This window comes from Polypterus senegalus, unplaced genomic scaffold (genome assembly GCF_016835505.1).
Source record: "Polypterus senegalus isolate Bchr_013 unplaced genomic scaffold, ASM1683550v1 scaffold_9009, whole genome shotgun sequence".
In the NCBI taxonomy this organism is placed as follows: domain Eukaryota; kingdom Metazoa; phylum Chordata; class Cladistia; order Polypteriformes; family Polypteridae; genus Polypterus; species Polypterus senegalus.
In genome coordinates, this window is record NW_024384409.1 from 1 (window position 1) to 14,286 (window position 14,286).

Consider the following 14,286-nt stretch of genomic DNA (forward strand, 5'->3'; position numbering starts at 1 on the left):
AAAATAAATACTTACAATTCAGGATCCTGAAATCTAAAAAAGGTTAAAGCTAAGGAAAAAACAGTTAAAATACTCAATCTTTAATAAATACCATTTTAAAAAAATGCAAAAAGTTTTAAAATCAGGTAAGTAAAAAGGACATTCAAACCTAATCCTATCTTTTTGTGCACTAAAAAGAAAAAAGAAGAAAAGAAAGGTTAGCAGGACTCCCTCTCCTGACGTTTCGCTCCTTGAGAGCTTTTTCAAAGGAGTGCTGGGCCCTGCTAGGGTGAAGGGTTTTATATGTCTGGGCTTGCCCCAGGTGCTCGTTAGCCCCACCCCCACTAATTAACCTGGTTGTCATGTGCTGCCCTTAAAGAGCTAGCGGTGAAAGAGAGAAAAGGGAAGGTAAAGTCCATAATAAATAATTAAAATCATATTAAATAAATGCCCTGTCCCCTTAAAAATCCGTCCCCCCCAGCTACACTCTCTAAAAACTAACCCCTTAGTATTTAAAATCAGGAATAAACTAATATTAAAACAAACACTAATCTAGTAGAAGCCTATTTAAAATTAATCAATAAGCTAAAATCTACTACGCCGAATCAGTATCTAAAATAATTAAATACCTAAATAAATAAATAAATAAATAAATAAATAAATAGATACTGAAACCTCCATTCAGCCTCGATCCGATATAAATATCCTTAGGCTTAGTGCTTGTTACTTAATATCGTGATGGGCCAAGAAGCCGTTACTGGACACTGGCCGGGTTAGGTTAGGGTTAATGGAGATTTAATGGAACCCAAATTTGGGGTCCATCAACTGCACTGGTACACTGTAACGAGCGATACTTCTATCCTACTTCCCCGACCCATCACTTATCCCTATAAAAGCCATTACGCATTTAAAACACCCCCCATAAATAATTTAAAACAGACCCCTCCCTACAACTATAAAAAAAGACATTAAATAGGCGTATAAATTAATTTTTCTAAATTTTAAAACTACCTCATTCATAGTCTTTAAAAATAGATTGTAAAAACGGTCGCTAAAAATCTATACCAGAGGGTAAAAATCAATGCTAAAATTGGCTCTAAAATCATACAAAGGGTTAAAAGAATTGTTTTAGATAAAAACTAGGGTTCAAGGATCAAATTTAAAATAAGGAATTTATAGGGCTAAAAGAAACACACAGATACAATTAAAATAACTAGGCCAATAGTGGGAGGACATCCTTAAATCTAATCTTACTGCCCTCCCACTATCTTAACATCAGGGCTCCAGTTACAAAATATAGACCCACCCCCACTGACTTTAAGTTTAGAATTTGCAGTAGGGGTAGGCCTATATAAAAACAACAGGAAGTAAAGTTCTTAAGTTTAGGCGTCGGGTTGTAGACTAGCCCCCTCCCCACTGACTTTAAGGTTAGTCCTGGGGGAGGGCAGGCCCATCTACACCCGAGACCACCATGAGTCAACCAACCTCACCGCCGATTCCTTAGTTAAAACTGCCTTGGCCGAAGAAGTTCTTTTAAATTTAGATGAGCACATGGGAAAATGCCATCAACCAATTTGGAATGTTTTTTAATGGCCAAATTGAATTGTTCTATTTTTTCTCCCACGTGCCCATCATATACTGGCGGAAGCAGGGAAAGATAATGATCCGCCACAGGAAAACAATGCTTCATGTTGGAAATAAGCTGGTAAACGATTTTATCGAATTCAGAGGTGGAGCCTCGAATAATGTGGTTGAGACCCAAAAAGGCCACCACCACCTCGGCTGTCACCTCTTTGAACGTTTTACCCAGCCCATACATTGCTCAATTGTCTGTCCCGTGGCGTAATTAATCATCCAACCCGGTCTCCCCGTATTTTTTAAGGATGACAGGGCATCATCCGTCAAGATGACCCTAATATCCTGCTCAATGCCCAGTTCCTCCCACAATTTAGAATAAACTGGATTAAGGTGATTTGAATTAGGTGTTAAAATTTGTGGAGCATCAGATTTGACAAGTTTGTCATTCATCATCTGCTCAGACTGTTTGTTTTTGGTTTTTTGTTTAGATTTTTAGGAGGACTGGCAGAGCTTAGGACTCCCTCCGAAATACTGGGAGGGGCAGAGTCAACCTGAGTAGACGAAACCTGTGGTCCTACCGGCTCAAGGGTTTGTATGACTGGCGAGGTCGGTCGAGTCCTGGTTTTCCTCCTCCTCTGGGTAACGCCGGGGTGCATCAATCGATTTTGTGATCCTCCCGGCTCAGTGGAGTGAGGTTCCTCCTGTTGTGTCATTGGGTTGGAGGATGTCGGTCCATCATCCCGCTCCAGAAAGTTGGTATAAACTATTTTTCTAAAAAAAAGCAAAGAGGAATCTGTCACTTTACGCTTATACCTCTTTTTAATATAGGCCATAGCTTTAGCCAAGGCCACTTCATCAAAAGGAGGCAAGTCATCCGAAACCGCCTGAATAATTTTTGGTAATGTTGTTTCATTGAGGCTATGATGTCGGTCAGCCACAAATCCGTTTTTGCCCTAATCTCCCGAAGAATATCTTCATTAGGAGAAGAGGGCTTAATGTAGCTGACCGTACGTTCTTTGTGCCTCAACATACCTTTAGCGGCTCGGACCTGACAAAATCTCCAAATGATGAATGGCCTGAAACAGTTGAAAATAGACTCTCTGGACCGGTGGGGTAGACATCCTCCAAGTCAATAAAACTTCTGTGTATTCCTATAAAAGAATAAAAAGGACTTTAGCTGTTCCCCAATCCCTCCCACCACCAACACCCACAAGGACAACAAAAAAACAACCAAGACAACACCAGAAAAAAGGTAAGAAAATGAATAGTTGACTCACCGAAGGTTGATGAACTAAACTGTCTCTCAAGCCCTCAGGATGTGACCAGAATTTTAACAGGATCTACAGGTAAGTTGTTTTAAGGTAAGTATTTATTTTATTTTTTATTTCCTTAAGTAAAGGGAAGGGTTGAAAAATGAAAAAGATAAACTGTGTAATAGTGAAAAAAACTAAAAGAGTGCAATAAAAAACTTGGTGTTTGTAATTAAAACCTAATGAAAAAATATGTGAAATTGAAAAATACTGCAAAAAACTTTAAAAAAAATTCAAAAAAGAAAAGGAAGAAAAAAAAAAAAGAGGGGGAAAAAATGTGTGTAAATGTATGTAAAAAAATGTGTGTTATAAAGTAACAAAATAAATACTTACAATTCAGGATCCTGAAATCTAAAAAAAGGTTAAAGCTAAGGAAAAAACAGTTAAAATACTCAATCTTTAATAAATACCATTTTAAAAAAATGCAAAAAGTTTTAAAATCAGGTAAGTAAAAAGGACATTCAAACCTAATCCTATCTTTTTGTGCACTAAAAAGAAAAAAGAAGAAAAGAAAGGTTAGCAGGACTCCCTCTCCTGACGTTTCGCTCCTTGAGAGCTTTTTCAAAGGAGTGCTGGGCCCTGCTAGGGTGAAGGGTTTTATATGTCTGGGCTTGCCCCAGGTGCTCGTTAGCCCCACCCCCACTAATTAACCTGGTTGTCATGTGCTGCCCTTAAAGAGCTAGCGGTGAAAGAGAGAAAAGGGAAGGTAAAGTCCATAATAAATAATTAAAATCATATTAAATAAATGCCCTGTCCCCTTAAAAATCCGTCCCCCCCAGCTACACTCTCTAAAAACTAACCCCTTAGTATTTAAAATCAGGAATAAACTAATATTAAAACAAACACTAATCTAGTAGAAGCCTATTTAAAATTAATCAATAAGCTAAAATCTACTACGCCGAATCAGTATCTAAAATAATTAAATACCTAAATAAATAAATAAATAAATAAATAAATAAATAGATACTGAAACCTCCATTCAGCCTCGATCCGATATAAATATCCTTAGGCTTAGTGCTTGTTACTTAATATCGTGATGGGCCAAGAAGCCGTTACTGGACACTGGCCGGGTTAGGTTAGGGTTAATGGAGATTTAATGGAACCCAAATTTGGGGTCCATCAACTGCACTGGTACACTGTAACGAGCGATACTTCTATCCTACTTCCCCGACCCATCACTTATCCCTATAAAAGCCATTACGCATTTAAAACACCCCCCATAAATAATTTAAAACAGACCCCTCCCTACAACTATAAAAAAAGACATTAAATAGGCGTATAAATTAATTTTTCTAAATTTTAAAACTACCTCATTCATAGTCTTTAAAAATAGATTGTAAAAACGGTCGCTAAAAATCTATACCAGAGGGTTAAAATCAATGCTAAAATTGGCTCTAAAATCATACAAAGGGTTAAAAGAATTGTTTTAGATAAAAACTAGGGTTCAAGGATCAAATTTAAAATAAGGAATTTATAGGGCTAAAAGAAACACACAGATACAATTAAAATAACTAGGCCAATAGTGGGGAGGACATCCTTAAATCTAATCTTACTGCCCTCCCCACTATCTTAACATCAGGGCTCCAGTTACAAAATATAGACCCACCCCCACTGACTTTAAGTTTAGAATTTGCAGTAGGGGTAGGCCTATATAAAAACAACAGGAAGTAAAGTTCTTAAGTTTAGGCGTCGGGTTGTAGACTAGCCCCCTCCCCACTGACTTTAAGGTTAGTCCTGGGGGAGGGCAGGCCCATCTACACCCGAGACCACCATGAGTCAACCAACCTCACCGCCGATTCCTTAGTTAAAACTGCCTTGGCCGAAGAAGTTCTTTTAAATTTAGATGAGCACATGGGAAAATGCCATCAACCAATTTGGAATGTTTTTTAATGGCCAAATTGAATTGTTCTATTTTTTCTCCCACGTGCCCATCATATACTGGCGGAAGCAGGGAAAGATAATGATCCGCCACAGGAAAACAATGCTTCATGTTGGAAATAAGCTGGTAAACGATTTTATCGAATTCAGAGGTGGAGCCTCGAATAATGTGGTTGAGACCCAAAAAGGCCACCACCACCTCGGCTGTCACCTCTTTAGAACGTTTTACCCAGCACATACATTGCTCAATTGTCTGTCCTGGCGTAATTAATCATCCAACCCGGTCTCCCCGAATTTTTTAAGGATGACAGGGCATCATCCGTCAAGATGACCCTAATATCCTGCTCAATGCCCAGTTCCTCCCACAATTTAGAATAAACTGGATTAAGGTGATTTGAATTAGGTGTTAAAATTTGTGGAGCATCAGATTTGACAAGTTTGTCATTCATCATCTGCTCAGACTGTTTGTTTTTGGTTTTTTGTTTAGATTTTTTAGGAGGACTGGCAGAGCTTAGGACTCCCTCCGAAATACTGGGAGGGGCAGAGTCAACCTGAGTAGACGAAACCTGTGGTCCTACCGGCTCAAGGGTTTGTATGACTGGCGAGGTCGGTCGAGTCCTGGTTTTCCTCCTCCTCTGGGTAACGCTCGGGGGTGCATCAATCGATTTTGTGATCCTCCCGGCTCAGTGGAGTGAGGTTCCTCCTGTTGTGTCATTGGGTTGGAGGATGTCGGTCCATCATCCCGCTCCAGAAAGTTGGTATAAACTATTTTTCTAAAAAAAAGCAAAGAGGAATCTGTCACTTTACGCTTATACCTCTTTTTAATATAGGCCATAGCTTTAGCCAAGGCCACTTCATCAAAAGGAGGCAAGTCATCCGAAACCGCCTGAATAATTTTTGGTAATGTTGTTTCATTGAGGCTATGATGTCGGTCAGCCACAAATCCGTTTTTGCCCTAATCTCCCGAAGAATATCTTCATTAGGAGAAGAGGGCTTAATGTAGCTGACCGTACGTTCTTTGTGCCTCAACATACCTTTAGCGGCTCCGGACCTGACAAAATCTCCAAATGATGAATGGCCTGAAACAGTTGAAAATAGACTCTCTGGACCGGTGGGGTAGACATCCTCCAAGTCAATAAAACTTCTGTGTATTCCTATAAAAGAATAAAAAGGACTTTAGCTGTTCCCCAATCCCTCCCACCACCAACACCCACAAGGACAACAAAAAAACAACCAAGACAACACCAGAAAAAAGGTAAGAAAATGAATAGTTGACTCACCGAAGGTTGATGAACTAAACTGTCTCTCAAGCCCTCAGGATGTGACCAGAATTTTAACAGGATCTACAGGTAAGTTGTTTTAAGGTAAGTATTTATTTTATTTTTTATTTCTTAAGTAAAGGGAAGGGTTGAAAAATGAAAAAGATAAACTGTGTAATAGTGAAAAAAACTAAAAGAGTGCAATAAAAAACTTGGTGTTTGTAATTAAAACCTAATGAAAAAATATGTGAAATTGAAAAAATACTGCAAAAAAACTTTAATAAAAATTCAAAAAAGAAAAGGAAGAAAAAAAAAAAAAGAGGGGGAAAAAATGTGTGTAAATGTATGTAAAAAAATGTGTGTTATAAAGTAACAAAATAAATACTTACAATTCAGGATCCTGAAATCTAAAAAAAGGTTAAAGCTAAGGAAAAACAGTTAAAATACTCAATCTTTAATAAATACCATTTTAAAAAAATGCAAAAAAGTTTTAAAATCAGGTAAGTAAAAAGGACATTCAAACCTAATCCTATCTTTTTGTGCACTAAAAAGAAAAAAGAAGAAAAGAAAGGTTAGCAGGACTCCCTCTCCTGACGTTTCGCTCCTTGAGAGCTTTTTCAAAGGAGTGCTGGGCCCTGCTAGGGTGAAGGGTTTTATATGTCTGGGCTTGCCCCAGGTGCTCGTTAGCCCCACCCCCACTAATTAACCTGGTTGTCATGTGCTGCCCTTAAAGAGCTAGCGGTGAAAGAGAGAAAAGGGAAGGTAAAGTCCATAATAAATAATTAAAATCATATTAAATAAATGCCCTGTCCCCTTAAAAATCCGTCCCCCCCAGCTACACTCTCTAAAAACTAACCCCTTAGTATTTAAAATCAGGAATAAACTAATATTAAAACAAACACTAATCTAGTAGAAGCCTATTTAAAATTAATCAATAAGCTAAAATCTACTACGCCGAATCAGTATCTAAAATAATTAAATACCTAAATAAATAAATAAATAAATAAATAAATAAATAGATACTGAAACCTCCATTCAGCCTCGATCCGATATAAATATCCTTAGGCTTAGTGCTTGTTACTTAATATCGTGATGGGCCAAGAAGCCGTTACTGGACACTGGCCGGGTTAGGTTAGGGTTAATGGAGATTTAATGGAACCCAAATTTGGGGTCCATCAACTGCACTGGTACACTGTAACGAGCGATACTTCTATCCTACTTCCCCGACCCATCACTTATCCCTATAAAAGCCATTACGCATTTAAAACACCCCCCATAAATAATTTAAAACAGACCCCTCCCTACAACTATAAAAAAAGACATTAAATAGGCGTATAAATTAATTTTTCTAAATTTTAAAACTACCTCATTCATAGTCTTTAAAAATAGATTGTAAAAACGGTCGCTAAAAAATCTATACCAGAGGGTTAAAAATCAATGCTAAAATTGGCTCTAAAATCATACAAAGGGTTAAAAGAATTGTTTTAGATAAAAACTAGGGTTCAAGGATCAAATTTAAAATAAGGAATTTATAGGGCTAAAAGAAACACACAGATACAATTAAAATAACTAGGCCAATAGTGGGGGGACATCCTTAAATCTAATCTTACTGCCCTCCCACTATCTTAACATCAGGGCTCCAGTTACAAAATATAGACCCACCCCCACTGACTTTAAGTTTAGAATTTGCAGTAGGGGTAGGCCTATATAAAAACAACAGGAAGTAAAGTTCTTAAGTTTAGGCGTCGGGTTGTAGACTAGCCCCCTCCCCACTGACTTTAAGGTTAGTCCTGGGGGAGGGCAGGCCCATCTACACCCGAGACCACCATGAGTCAACCAACCTCACCGCCGATTCCTTAGTTAAAACTGCCTTGGCCGAAGAAGTTCTTTTAAATTTAGATGAGCACATGGGAAAATGCCATCAACCAATTTGGAATGTTTTTTAATGGCCAAATTGAATTGTTCTATTTTTTCTCCCACGTGCCCATCATATACTGGCGGAAGCAGGGAAAGATAATGATCCGCCACAGGAAAACAATGCTTCATGTTGGAAATAAGCTGGTAAACGATTTTATCGAATTCAGAGGTGGAGCCTCGAATAATGTGGTTGAGACCCAAAAAGGCCACCACCACCTCGGCTGTCACCTCTTTCGAACGTTTTACCCAGCCCATACATTGCTCAATTGTCTGTCCCGTGGCGTAATTAATCATCCAACCCGGTCTCCCCGTATTTTTTAGGATGACAGGGCATCATCCGTCAAGATGACCCTAATATCCTGCTCAATGCCCAGTTCCTCCCACAATTTAGAATAAACTGGATTAAGGTGATTTGAATTAGGTGTTAAAATTTGTGGAGCATCAGATTTGACAAGTTTGTCATTCATCATCTGCTCAGACTGTTTGTTTTTGGTTTTTTGTTTAGATTTTTAGGAGGACTGGCAGAGCTTAGGACTCCCTCCGAAATACTGGGAGGGGCAGAGTCAACCTGAGTAGACGAAACCTGTGGTCCTACCGGCTCAAGGGTTTGTATGACTGGCGAGGTCGGTCGAGTCCTGGTTTTCCTCCTCCTCTGGGTAACGCTCGGGGGTGCATCAATCGATTTTTGTGATCCTCCCGGCGGCTCAGTGGAGTGAGGTTCCTCCTGTTGTGTCATTGGGTTGGAGGATGTCGGTCCATCATCCCGCTCCAGAAAGTTGGTATAAACTATTTTTCTAAAAAAAAGCAAAGAGGAATCTGTCACTTTACGCTTATACCTCTTTTTAATATAGGCCATAGCTTTAGCCAAGGCCACTTCATCAAAAGGAGGCAAGTCATCCGAAACCGCCTGAATAATTTTTGGTAATGTTGTTTCATTGAGGCTATGATGTCGGTCAGCCACAAATCCGTTTTTGCCCTAATCTCCCGAAGAATATCTTCATTAGGAGAAGAGGGCTTAATGTAGCTGACCGTACGTTCTTTGTGCCTCAACATACCTTTAGCGGCTCGGACCTGACAAAATCTCCAAATGATGAATGGCCTGAAACAGTTGAAAATAGACTCTCTGGACCGGTGGGGTAGACATCCTCCAAGTCAATAAAACTTCTGTGTATTCCTATAAAAGAATAAAAAGGACTTTAGCTGTTCCCCAATCCCTCCCACCACCAACACCCACAAGGACAACAAAAAAACAACCAAGACAACACCAGAAAAAAGGTAAGAAAATGAATAGTTGACTCACCGAAGGTTGATGAACTAAACTGTCTCTCAAGCCCTCAGGATGTGACCAGAATTTTAACAGGATCTACAGGTAAGTTGTTTTAAGGTAAGTATTTATTTTATTTTTTATTTCCTTAAGTAAAGGGAAGGGTTGAAAAATGAAAAAGATAAACTGTGTAATAGTGAAAAAAACTAAAAGAGTGCAATAAAAAACTTGGTGTTTGTAATTAAAACCTAATGAAAAAATATGTGAAATTGAAAAATACTGCAAAAAACTTTAATAAAAATTCAAAAAGAAAAGGAAGAAAAAAAAAGAGGGGGAAAAAATGTGTGTAAATGTATGTAAAAAAATGTGTGTTATAAAGTAACAAAATAAATACTTACAATTCAGGATCCTGAAATCTAAAAAAAGGTTAAAGCTAAGGAAAAAACAGTTAAAATACTCAATCTTTAATAAATACCATTTTAAAAAATGCAAAAAGTTTTAAAATCAGGTAAGTAAAAAGGACATTCAAACCTAATCCTATCTTTTTGTGCACTAAAAAGAAAAAAGAAGAAAAGAAAGGTTAGCAGGACTCCCTCTCCTGACGTTTCGCTCCTTGAGAGCTTTTTCAAAGGAGTGCTGGGCCCTGCTAGGGTGAAGGGTTTTATATGTCTGGGCTTGCCCCAGGTGCTCGTTAGCCCCACCCCCACTAATTAACCTGGTTGTCATGTGCTGCCCTTAAAGAGCTAGCGGTGAAAGAGAGAAAAGGGAAGGTAAAGTCCATAATAAATAATTAAAATCATATTAAATAAATGCCCTGTCCCCTTAAAAATCCGTCCCCCCCAGCTACACTCTCTAAAAACTAACCCCTTAGTATTTAAAATCAGGAATAAACTAATATTAAAACAAACACTAATCTAGTAGAAGCCTATTTAAAATTAATCAATAAGCTAAAATCTACTACGCCGAATCAGTATCTAAAATAATTAAATACCTAAATAAATAAATAAATAAATAAATAAATAAATAGATACTGAAACCTCCATTCAGCCTCGATCCGATATAAATATCCTTAGGCTTAGTGCTTGTTACTTAATATCGTGATGGGCCAAGAAGCCGTTACTGGACACTGGCCGGGTTAGGTTAGGGTTAATGGAGATTTAATGGAACCCAAATTTGGGGTCCATCAACTGCACTGGTACACTGTAACGAGCGATACTTCTATCCTACTTCCCCGACCCATCACTTATCCCTATAAAAGCCATTACGCATTTAAAACACCCCCCATAAATAATTTAAAACAGACCCCTCCCTACAACTATAAAAAAAGACATTAAATAGGCGTATAAATTAATTTTTCTAAATTTTAAAACTACCTCATTCATAGTCTTTAAAAATAGATTGTAAAAACGGTCGCTAAAAAATCTATACCAGAGGGTTAAAATCAATGCTAAAATTGGCTCTAAAATCATACAAAGGGTTAAAAGAATTGTTTTAGATAAAAACTAGGGTTCAAGGATCAAATTTAAAATAAGGAATTTATAGGGCTAAAAGAAACACACAGATACAATTAAAATAACTAGGCCAATAGTGGGGAGGACATCCTTAAATCTAATCTTACTGCCCTCCCCACTATCTTAACATCAGGGCTCCAGTTACAAAATATAGACCCACCCCCACTGACTTTAAGTTTAGAATTTGCAGTAGGGGTAGGCCTATATAAAAACAACAGGAAGTAAAGTTCTTAAGTTTAGGCGTCGGGTTGTAGACTAGCCCCCTCCCCACTGACTTTAAGGTTAGTCCTGGGGGAGGGCAGGCCCATCTACACCCGAGACCACCATGAGTCAACCAACCTCACCGCCGATTCCTTAGTTAAAACTGCCTTGGCCGAAGAAGTTCTTTTAAATTTAGATGAGCACATGGGAAAATGCCATCAACCAATTTGGAATGTTTTTTAATGGCCAAATTGAATTGTTCTATTTTTTCTCCCACGTGCCCATCATATACTGGCGGAAGCAGGAAAGATAATGATCCGCCACAGGAAAACAATGCTTCATGTTGGAAATAAGCTGGTAAACGATTTTATCGAATTCAGAGGTGGAGCCTCGAATAATGTGGTTGAGACCCAAAAAGGCCACCACCACCTCGGCTGTCACCTCTTTCGAACGTTTTACCCAGCCCATACATTGCTCAATTGTCTGTCCCGTGGCGTAATTAATCATCCAACCCGGTCTCCCCGTATTTTTTAAGGATGACAGGGCATCATCCGTCAAGATGACCCTAATATCCTGCTCAATGCCCAGTTCCTCCCACAATTTAGAATAAACTGGATTAAGGTGATTTGAATTAGGTGTTAAAATTTGTGGAGCATCAGATTTGACAAGTTTGTCATTCATCATCTGCTCAGACTGTTTGTTTTTGGTTTTTTGTTTAGATTTTTTAGGAGGACTGGCAGAGCTTAGGACTCCCTCCGAAATACTGGGAGGGGCAGAGTCAACCTGAGTAGACGAAACCTGTGGTCCTACCGGCTCAAGGGTTTGTATGACTGGCGAGGTCGGTCGAGTCCTGGTTTTCCTCCTCCTCTGGGTAACGCTCGGGGGTGCATCAATCGATTTTTGTGATCCTCCCGGCGGCTCAGTGGAGTGAGGTTCCTCCTGTTGTGTCATTGGGTTGGAGGATGTCGGTCCATCATCCCGCTCCAGAAAGTTGGTATAAACTATTTTTCTAAAAAAAAGCAAAGAGGAATCTGTCACTTTACGCTTATACCTCTTTTTAATATAGGCCATAGCTTTAGCCAAGGCCACTTCATCAAAAGGAGGCAAGTCATCCGAAACCGCCTGAATAATTTTTGGTAATGTTGTTTCATTGAGGCTATGATGTCGGTCAGCCACAAATCCGTTTTTGCCCTAATCTCCCGAAGAATATCTTCATTAGGAGAAGAGGGCTTAATGTAGCTGACCGTACGTTCTTTGTGCCTCAACATACCTTTAGGCGGCTCGGACCTGACAAAATCTCCAAATGATGAATGGCCTGAAACAGTTGAAAATAGACTCTCTGGACCGGTGGGGTAGACATCCTCCAAGTCAATAAAACTTCTGTGTATTCCTATAAAAGAATAAAAAGGACTTTAGCTGTTCCCCAATCCCTCCCACCACCAACACCCACAAGGACAACAAAAAAACAACCAAGACAACACCAGAAAAAAGGTAAGAAAATGAATAGTTGACTCACCGAAGGTTGATGAACTAAACTGTCTCTCAAGCCCTCAGGATGTGACCAGAATTTTAACAGGATCTACAGGTAAGTTGTTTTAAGGTAAGTATTTATTTTATTTTTTATTTCCTTAAGTAAAGGGAAGGGTTGAAAAATGAAAAAGATAAACTGTGTAATAGTGAAAAAAACTAAAAGAGTGCAATAAAAAACTTGGTGTTTGTAATTAAAACCTAATGAAAAAATATGTGAAATTGAAAAATACTGCAAAAAACTTTAATAAAAATTCAAAAAAGAAAAGGAAGAAAAAAAAAGAGGGGGAAAAAATGTGTGTAAATGTATGTAAAAAAATGTGTGTTATAAAGTAACAAAATAAATACTTACAATTCAGGATCCTGAAATCTAAAAAAAGGTTAAAGCTAAGGAAAAACAGTTAAAATACTCAATCTTTAATAAATACCATTTTAAAAAATGCAAAAAGTTTTAAAATCAGGTAAGTAAAAAGGACATTCAAACCTAATCCTATCTTTTTGTGCACTAAAAAGAAAAAAGAAGAAAAGAAAGGTTAGCAGGACTCCCTCTCCTGACGTTTCGCTCCTTGAGAGCTTTTTCAAAGGAGTGCTGGGCCCTGCTAGGGTGAAGGGTTTTATATGTCTGGGCTTGCCCCAGGTGCTCGTTAGCCCCACCCCCACTAATTAACCTGGTTGTCATGTGCTGCCCTTAAAGAGCTAGCGGTGAAAGAGAGAAAAGGGAAGGTAAAGTCCATAATAAATAATTAAAATCATATTAAATAAATGCCCTGTCCCCTTAAAAATCCGTCCCCCCCAGCTACACTCTCTAAAAACTAACCCCTTAGTATTTAAAATCAGGAATAAACTAATATTAAAACAAACACTAATCTAGTAGAAGCCTATTTAAAATTAATCAATAAGCTAAAATCTACTACGCCGAATCAGTATCTAAAATAATTAAATACCTAAATAAATAAATAAATAAATAAATAAATAAATAGATACTGAAACCTCCATTCAGCCTCGATCCGATATAAATATCCTTAGGCTTAGTGCTTGTTACTTAATATCGTGATGGGCCAAGAAGCCGTTACTGGACACTGGCCGGGTTAGGTTAGGGTTAATGGAGATTTAATGGAACCCAAATTTGGGGTCCATCAACTGCACTGGTACACTGTAACGAGCGATACTTCTATCCTACTTCCCCGACCCATCACTTATCCCTATAAAAGCCATTACGCATTTAAAACACCCCCCATAAATAATTTAAAACAGACCCCTCCCTACAACTATAAAAAAAGACATTAAATAGGCGTATAAATTAATTTTTCTAAATTTTAAAACTACCTCATTCATAGTCTTTAAAAATAGATTGTAAAAACGGTCGCTAAAAATCTATACCAGAGGGTTAAAAATCAATGCTAAAATTGGCTCTAAAATCATACAAAGGGTTAAAAGAATTGTTTTAGATAAAAACTAGGGTTCAAGGATCAAATTTAAAATAAGGAATTTATAGGGCTAAAAGAAACACACAGATACAATTAAAATAACTAGGCCAATAGTGGGAGGACATCCTTAAATCTAATCTTACTGCCCTCCCCACTATCTTAACATCAGGGCTCCAGTTACAAAATATAGACCCACCCCCACTGACTTTAAGTTTAGAATTTGCAGTAGGGGTAGGCCTATATAAAAACAACAGGAAGTAAAGTTCTTAAGTTTAGGCGTCGGGTTGTAGACTAGCCCCCTCCCCACTGACTTTAAGGTTAGTCCTGGGGGAGGGCAGGCCCATCTACACCCGAGACCACCATGAGTCAACCAACCTCACCGCCGATTCCTTAGTTAAAACTGCCTTGGCCGAAGAAGTTCTTTTAAATTTAGAT

At 38.3% G+C, this 14,286-nt stretch overlaps 1 long non-coding RNA gene across 3 annotated transcripts; it reads right to left on the bottom strand.

Moving 5' to 3' along the window:
* Positions 1 to 2,606: 2,606 nt before the first annotated feature.
* Positions 2,607 to 9,351, bottom strand: LOC120521951. 3 transcript variants are annotated; one of them, XR_005632226.1, is made up of 6 exons: positions 9,222 to 9,351; positions 6,394 to 6,428; positions 6,026 to 6,088; positions 3,201 to 3,235; positions 2,835 to 2,897; positions 2,607 to 2,708 (listed from the first exon to the last, which is right to left on the bottom strand). It is a non-coding gene; the product is annotated as an uncharacterized LOC120521951 (long non-coding RNA). The 3 variants fall into 3 exon arrangements; XR_005632225.1 differs by lacking the exon at positions 3,201 to 3,235; XR_005632227.1 differs by lacking the exons at positions 2,607 to 2,708; positions 2,835 to 2,897; positions 3,201 to 3,235 and adding an exon at positions 5,791 to 5,899 and having other exon boundaries at positions 9,222 to 9,350.
* Between the last annotated feature and the right edge of the window lie 4,935 nt (positions 9,352 to 14,286).